Source organism: Camellia sinensis, chromosome 15, assembly GCF_055761805.1.
Source record: "Camellia sinensis isolate YWXY chromosome 15, ASM5576180v1, whole genome shotgun sequence".
In the NCBI taxonomy this organism is placed as follows: domain Eukaryota; kingdom Viridiplantae; phylum Streptophyta; class Magnoliopsida; order Ericales; family Theaceae; genus Camellia; species Camellia sinensis.
The window spans coordinates 92,441,864-92,449,712 of NC_138975.1; the positions used below are offsets into that span (position 1 = coordinate 92,441,864).

The 7,849-nt window shown below is 34.7% G+C and overlaps 1 long non-coding RNA gene across 1 annotated transcript; it reads right to left on the reverse strand.

Annotated features, from left to right (window-relative positions):
• Positions 1–2,444: 2,444 nt before the first annotated feature.
• Positions 2,445–7,553, reverse strand: LOC114285816 (uncharacterized). The gene is made up of 2 exons (XR_003637340.2): positions 4,293–7,553; positions 2,445–3,180 (listed from the first exon to the last, which is right to left on the reverse strand). It is a non-coding gene; the product is annotated as an uncharacterized LOC114285816 (long non-coding RNA).
• Between the last annotated feature and the right edge of the window lie 296 nt (positions 7,554–7,849).

A 7,849-nucleotide genomic window follows, 5' to 3' on the forward strand; every position in this document is an offset into this window, starting at 1 on the left:
AATCGACGCGCACGGTCGACGGCTCTGAAAATCGGAAACTAGTCTCCAAACGAAAAAAATGGCCTACGACCACGAAAAATAGCCTACGGCCACTGAGAGATGGTCTACGAGACCTCTCTCTCCTTCAGGAAGAGAAAACAAGACCTGGTTCGCAAACCGAGGCAAAGCATAAAAGGGTCCCGAGGTCCGGGGGTAAGGCTCTCAGCTGAAACTCTGAAACCTTAGAACGAGCACAACATGCACCATCACGGAGCGCTCAATCGATGACATCTGAGTCTTAAGGTCAGTCAAAAATGGGGTGTCTACACCAAGGCTTGAGCCTGGTTACACAAAACGATTATTCAAATCTACACATACAAAGCCCTTGGCTTACAATTAGAGTCACAGCAAATAAGCACATTATGCTCTCTACACACACTTCCACGCCTTCAGTTAGGCGAAAACACCACATTTTTTCCTGCACAAAAAATCTCATAGGGTGAGCATAAAGCTCAGTAAGAAATTCTTAACAAAGTATATACATTTTATACAAGTCTCGTGAGATGGAATGCTTATGCCATTCCATGCCTTTTTGAAAGTAAAACACACCTTCATCTTTTGAAAACCATCATGCTCAAAGATGTCATGCAATTTCAACTACTCAACATTTATCAAATTTTATTCAAGGGGCAGTAAATACAACTCCGTAAATCCCTAGGTTGGTGTCTGCAAGTAGACTGTATAAGTTCTACCAATTTGTCATTTTTACTGGTACTAACTAGAAGGCTCGACACCTCTAATCTATCATTTTTACCAGTATTAACTGGAAGGCCCGACACCTATAATCTACACTGCCTTTGAAGACTTACAACCGTATTTACCCCAAAACCATTTTATGAAAACTTGTTTATCAACATTCGTTTCTAAATGCAAAGTTTTCAAATCAAATTTCAAAGCTCTTCATTATCAAATGAATTGATATGCCAATGCAATTTCACAAGATGAATAAATACTTTTATTTCAATTCATCTAAGGGATAACATAATTCCCACATTTCAAACATTTTCAACAACTTAGTCATTTTAAGACTATATCAACACATTTAAACAACAATTTCCAAGACTTTAACAATTCTCTTGTTCCATGGAAAACCATCATTTATATGTAATAAATAAACAATTTTCAAACATCATTTATTTCGGCACAAAAAATAAATATAACAACATATTCTAAAGATTTTCAACAAGTTTCTTAAAAATCTCCAATTTCTAGGTTTTCTCCCCAAAAACCATTCATCTTCAAATATTTGAGAAGATCTCACCAAAAACATCTTTCTTTCATCAACATAGTTCAAAAACCCTCAATTTCTATTTTTAGCAGGAAAATAAAGTAAACCCACTTTCAAAATCACTCATCTTCTTAAATCAACAATCAATTTTCAAAACTAATCAAAGGATTATTACAAAAATCATCTAGATCTTGGAAAAACATATATATAACTCAAAGAAAATCCCTATCTCAAGCTTAGAAAAGAAGATGAGCAAAACAAGGTTGAAACTCCAAAATTGTCGAAACCAACTTCTACTTGGATCAAAACGAAACTCCTGATAAGCTCTACACTTAATCTTAAAGGAGCAAGGCAAGAAGATGCTTCCAAGTGAGTAGATCTAAAGATCTTTGAGCAACAAGTGATTTTGGAGAAGGAGAGAGTGACTCACGGCTTGGAGAGGGAAAAAAGAGAAGAAAAAGTAAAGAAAAGGTTAAGTAAGGGACCTCTTTATAGTTCTAGGTCAAAGTAAAATGAAGTCCCAAAGTCAACCCAAAAGATCAAGTCAAAATCCCCAAAAAGTAGGCCCAAAATTAGACTGAAATATGGAAAAAAAAGTCTGCAGGGGTCGACCCTTGCAACACAGGGGTCGACCCTATGAAGAAACTTATGTTTGACAGCATGCAAGGGGGTCAACCCTTAGACAGGAGGGGGTCGACCCTATTTTCTAGCAACTAACACACAGACATAAGAGGGTCGACCCTCCCCATACTGGTGTCTACCCTATTTTCCAGCAACACTTCCAAAAACTTCACAACCAGGTAAGGGTCGACCCTTTGGAAGGCTGGTGACGACCTAGAATAGAATTTCTAAGTCTCCAAGGAACTTTTGACAAGAATAAATGCGAATAACCAAACCCAACAAGTTTAAATTGGATTATACTTCTCCAAAACCAACCGATAACAACACCAAAGATTTCTAGAAGAAAAATAAAGGATTCGATTACACTTTCCTAAAAGCTTTGAAGGACACAAATGCTACAATGTTCGTAATGGGTTTTGCAAATAACAACCTCAATTAAAAAAAAAATTAAACATGTCAAAATATTAAATTACAAAATTAGCCATAACCAAACTCAAGCAATGAATAGCCATAACCTGCCTACTTAAATTAAAAAAATAGGTAAATCTTGTAGATATACAACCAACTCAAGCAATTCTCCTTAAACAAACTGCAACTAAAAACAGGTCCAAACAAAGCATAGTTAAAAAAACAGGTCTTTGGGAAATAGAAAAAAACATATTTAAAAGCGAAGTCCTTCATTGCGCAATATGCTCGCAAGAGTTGGAACAGTTGCAATGCTCTCTTTGTTCTGTTGCTTCACTTGGAGCCAACCGATAATGCCTTCGTCTGAAGGAATACTCATCACTATCTCCCTATTATTGGGCACCTCCATAAGCAAAATTCCAAAATAGAGCAGTGGATTAGCTTGGTCTAGTCCCTAAATTTCATAAAGACGTCCAACTGCTTGGGCCATAGTGACACTATGGTTGCCGACAACATGGTTTACAGTGAGTTTCCTGCTTTGGGTCTTAACCGAATTAACTAAATCATCTATGCTTGTTGCCAATGCTTCTGCCCCGGTCATTCGCTTTTTCTACATCGATGTGCTTGATGAGTGCCTCTTTTTGCTGCCACTACTTGATGCATTTATGGTTGCGGATTTCATCAAGTCAGCTGTTTCTGATGCTCCCAATCCGTTGTTGCCGATAGAAAATTCAGCACGGCGGACTCCCCTTCCACCTCTAATTGGTTTCGCATCTCGCCAAGCGTCGAAGCATTTTTACTCATTGTTGTAGCCCAGTGAATACGTGATGCATCAACTCCTCATGATCCAATGGCTTCATTCTAAACTTGTAACATACGGAATCAACCTATAACATGATAGAATGAGAATAGCAAATTAGTTAAATGTTGACATCTATATATGAACTTTGTACAAAATGAATGAACAGTAGCAGAAAAAATTATACACGCCAAAATCTCATTTTAAAGTAAACAAATAATATAAAAACGGAACCATTCCATATGTACCAGTTCATAATATTAGTTCCATTTCATTTTGTTGTATATCTTTTCTATTCAATCATAGATGAATTATACCCATTCCATAAAAGTGATAGTGAATAACTGGAATGTACATAATTGTTTTATTCATGACAGTTAATAGTAGTGGTCATTTTTTAGATAAGTTGGTAATTTTTCTACCATAATATTTGAATTTCTTCTAGTTGTACCAGGTAGATGTTAATATAGAAATTGTACTAGCTAGATGTTAATACAAGGACTAGTTGCACTAGCTACATGTTAATCTATATATATTTGAATTTTAGGTAATTCACAAAGCTTAATTTGGTTTGGTTATAAAGTTTAATACTTTTAATTAGTTTGAGCATTTGTAAGGATTACATTTGTGATGATTTGCACCATCACTATCACTTTAGTTTGTATAGTCACCCAAGAAATGTTATGTATGTGGGGTAGAACTTCCTATTTAAAAAAATAATCGTCATCTTGTCAAACATTCCGTAATATTTAACCTACTCTAATTTTAAAGGTTTCTAATCATATGCAAGTGTACCATGTAATTTAATTGGTCAGTTTATATTTTGACATGAGTTTCTAATCATATACATAAATGTTTTACGTATTTATTTATGTATTGGTTTATTATGTCAACAACATTTACAATCAACCTTGTAGTTTGTTGTGCTGGTGTACTCTAATTAACTAAATTTTTTAATCATATCGTTAATGTAATAGTCAATATTCATAAATCGCATCACAACCTAACATTCAGTGGTTAAATTCAATATTCATAATTTTAATACATAAAATTTTTGGGTACCAGGTAGAAGATAGCAATGTTGTTGTACAGAAAAATAAGTACAGAAATATAATGAGACGAGCATATTTGCAATTAAATTCCATAATCAATCGTCCGACGCATAACAAAAAAAATGGTTACATAAGTTGAAATCGTTACCTTCTCCATTCTAGCCCACCATTCATCTGATGCATTGAACAACCCATTCTCTTGGTCGAACCCAATTCCAGTGGGGCCTTTCCGGCAATCCATCAGCTTCAATCATGCACACCACTTCGACTTCAGTTGATTGTGCTTGTTTTTTAGTTGTTTAATCTCATGCATCAATCCACTGAGTGATTGACATGTGCGGCCCGTTACCTATTTCAATTTCCTTAAGAACAAGTTTCAAGAAGATACATGTGTTCTCCCAGTCCCAATTAGCTTTGTGATTAGATTTTGGGCCCTTTCCTTTGACAGAAGGGGTACAAGAGCCAGATCGATTTGACGCCATGCGATTATAATAATTACAATATAATTTGCGTATTACGTATGGTCATTATTTATATCAAAGATGTTCACCATATATAATTATGTGTGTATTACGTGTCACGTAGTTAAAATCACAAGAGAAACCCAAGATCTTCATGCTCGCAAGTTATATAAATGTTAAGTTTTGCAACGATATTGCCATGCACACTTTTGTTTATATATAACTTTCTTACACAACTTCGCAAAGAACATTGAACACAGGGAACACATATGATAAGTAATACATGTTCTGAACTGATAACATAAAACTATTATTTGGGCCACCAAATAGTATAGATAGAGTAGTAGGGTAACCATGTAAACATAGATACATATATTACATACGGAACAACAAAATAACGACGATGATAGACAAAAAACAAGTCACAACTTTAAGTGCACACTGAGTCTGCTCAATGTCAATCAAACGAGCCTTAAAACGACGCACAGTGTCTCTGTCATTCTCAGGAGGCGTTTGTTGCCCATATTCGTCACACTACCCAATCCAATTGACACATGGCTGAGGTTAAAAAAAGTATTAGTGACGGTTTGACAAGGGAATTACACCAAAAAAATGAAAGTGCTTGTACTCACTACTCAACGAGGGCATTGGTAGTACGTACGACCTAGATTTTTTGCAAATCGATAAATCTTGACCACATAGTGCCCGTACCCACAAGCACACATAGGGCCTGGTTGTGTTGATGTGGCAGTCGACATAAACGAGGCCATATAGTCTTTGATGACTTGTTTCGTGACATAAGAAGCACAACAATAATAGTTCAATAGGTGTGACACTTATGTTATGGGATAAGTTTGTTGTGTTAACAAGTTTGTCATTGGACGTCATTTTTCATGTCCACAAATTTTGTAATTTCATACTGATTTTTTTCAAACAATTTGTATGCAGTAGATTTTTTATTTGGACATCACACACAGCAAATCAAACAAATAATAACATAATAAACACCAAGTTCTGGTACAAACATGAACATGATAAAGACGAAATTCTTATGAATACCAGTATGCATTAGACAAATACTATATTTCTTTTGGCGATTATGTTTTCAATATTTTTTCCATAATTGGTGATTTTTCCAGTGCGATATATATTACAGTTTTGTTCCCTTGTTACTCCTTAGAAACGGTTATGAACCTGGGAAACAAATTTTTTTTTTTACTTTTGGATACCAACCAGAGACCATTACACATGCAACTACTCTTTACAATACTGTGCTACATCTGTTCCCCTTGTGAAACAGGATAGGAACTCCCTACAACCCAAAAAATGACCCAACAAGCTGCACCCTACAAAATAAAATTTCACTCTAACAAATGATGCCAATTTTTTTTTTTGTGTGTGTGCAAATCATACATATTAAAAGTTATTTGTAATGTAATAAAATTTATATAATGATTAGTATTTTACAGGTGATCTTCTATTTGTAAAAAATATTGACAGAATGAAAAACATGAAACAGAACAAAAAACCTTCGAGGTTATCCTCTGTTGTATGAAAAAACATTTAGAGCTGATAAACTAGTATTTTAGGTGATGAAACAGAAAAAAAAAAAAAATCAAACACAATATAAACTATTTTTCAGGTGATCCTCTATTGATATAAACAAATCTTTCAAAAATTTTTGAAAATCTTGACAGAATAGTAGGCTGAAAATCTTTCGGAAATGAAAAACATAGAGGATGGGTTAGAGATAGTAGGTTAAAAAAAGCCAAACATTCCAAAAATCTATTTCTATTTATGAATATTGAATCTGTTTCCAAAAATCTGTTTCCAATTATGAATATTGAATCTGTTTCCAACAATCTGTTTCCAATTATAAATATTGAATCTGTTTCCAATTATGAATATTGAATCTGTTTCCAAAAATCTACTTCCAAAAAACCAAATAGATCAAAAATCCATTTCCAAAAATCTGTTTCCAATTATAAAGTTATTAGTAGGTTGAAAATCTTTCAAAAATGAAAAAAAATAGACGATGGGTTAGACATAACAGGTTACAAAAAACCAAATAGAACAAAAATCTGTTTCCAATTATGAATAAAAATATGTTTCCAAAAATCCAAACAGAACCAAAATCTGTTCCCAATTATAAATCTTTAGTCTTACATTTGTGTTTTGTAAAAAAACAAAATCTGTTTCCAATCTGGCGAAGAAGGTATAGTGCGACAACATTATACAGTCAAGTCCCAAAAACACAATCGAAACACAAAGAAGATCAGAAAAGGAAGCCCTAACACCCCAATCTCTTCTACTTTAGGGGACTTTCGTTTTAATTACCTAACGAATGTTTGAATTTATAAGACAAATTGAAATTGCAAAGTGGTGAGACATAGAGATAGAGAGAGAGTGTTCATACATAAAAAAAAAGAAGAGCATACGACTCATGGTTATCAAATCCACACCCCCCACTACCAAACAACCCGGTTATTGCCTAAGTGCTCTCGGTAGTTCAAAGGAAGTCCTAAAACCCCCATATCTTGTATGTAGGGGACTTTCTTTTTAATTACCAAAACAAAAAAGTCTAATTTTAGAAGACAAATTCAAATAGGAAAGTGGTCAGAGAGAGAGAGAGAGAGAGAGAGAGAGATTTCATACATATATTAAATACCAGAGCATACAACTAATGCTTATATACAGAAATAGAAACAAGAGTGGCTGAAGAGAGACAGAGAGAGAAGAAGAACTTATCTGCAGTTGGGGCAATCGTCGGAGAAATGATTGGTTTTTCGTTGGGCTTTGTGGACTCTCGTCGCCGCTTGCGTCATCTTCCTCTTCAGATCAAAGTTTCTACTATTTTCTTGCCTTGAACGAAGGGGCCTCTTCATCTTGCGTGTTTGATGTAGCTGAAGACCTCTGGCTAGTACTTTGATGGCTCTGATAATATTCCCATCAATGTTTGACATAAAGCAGGGTTAAAAACGAAATAAAAACGCATCAATGAGGGACAAAAGGGTATTTTTACACTGCATCTAGCATAGATCACGTGAAGCTACTGTATATAGGTTTGTAGGGTGAAAATTGTAGGTTTATTGTTTTTTTTAGTGACTTTTTGGCTTTTTGGCTAAAATAACTACTTGCCAAACGAGGCCTTAACCAATTCAATTACAAAATTAAAGGCTTGAATTCTTATCTTAGGTGTTCAATTGGACTCTAGATGACCAATTCTTAGAGTCTCCAAGCTAAT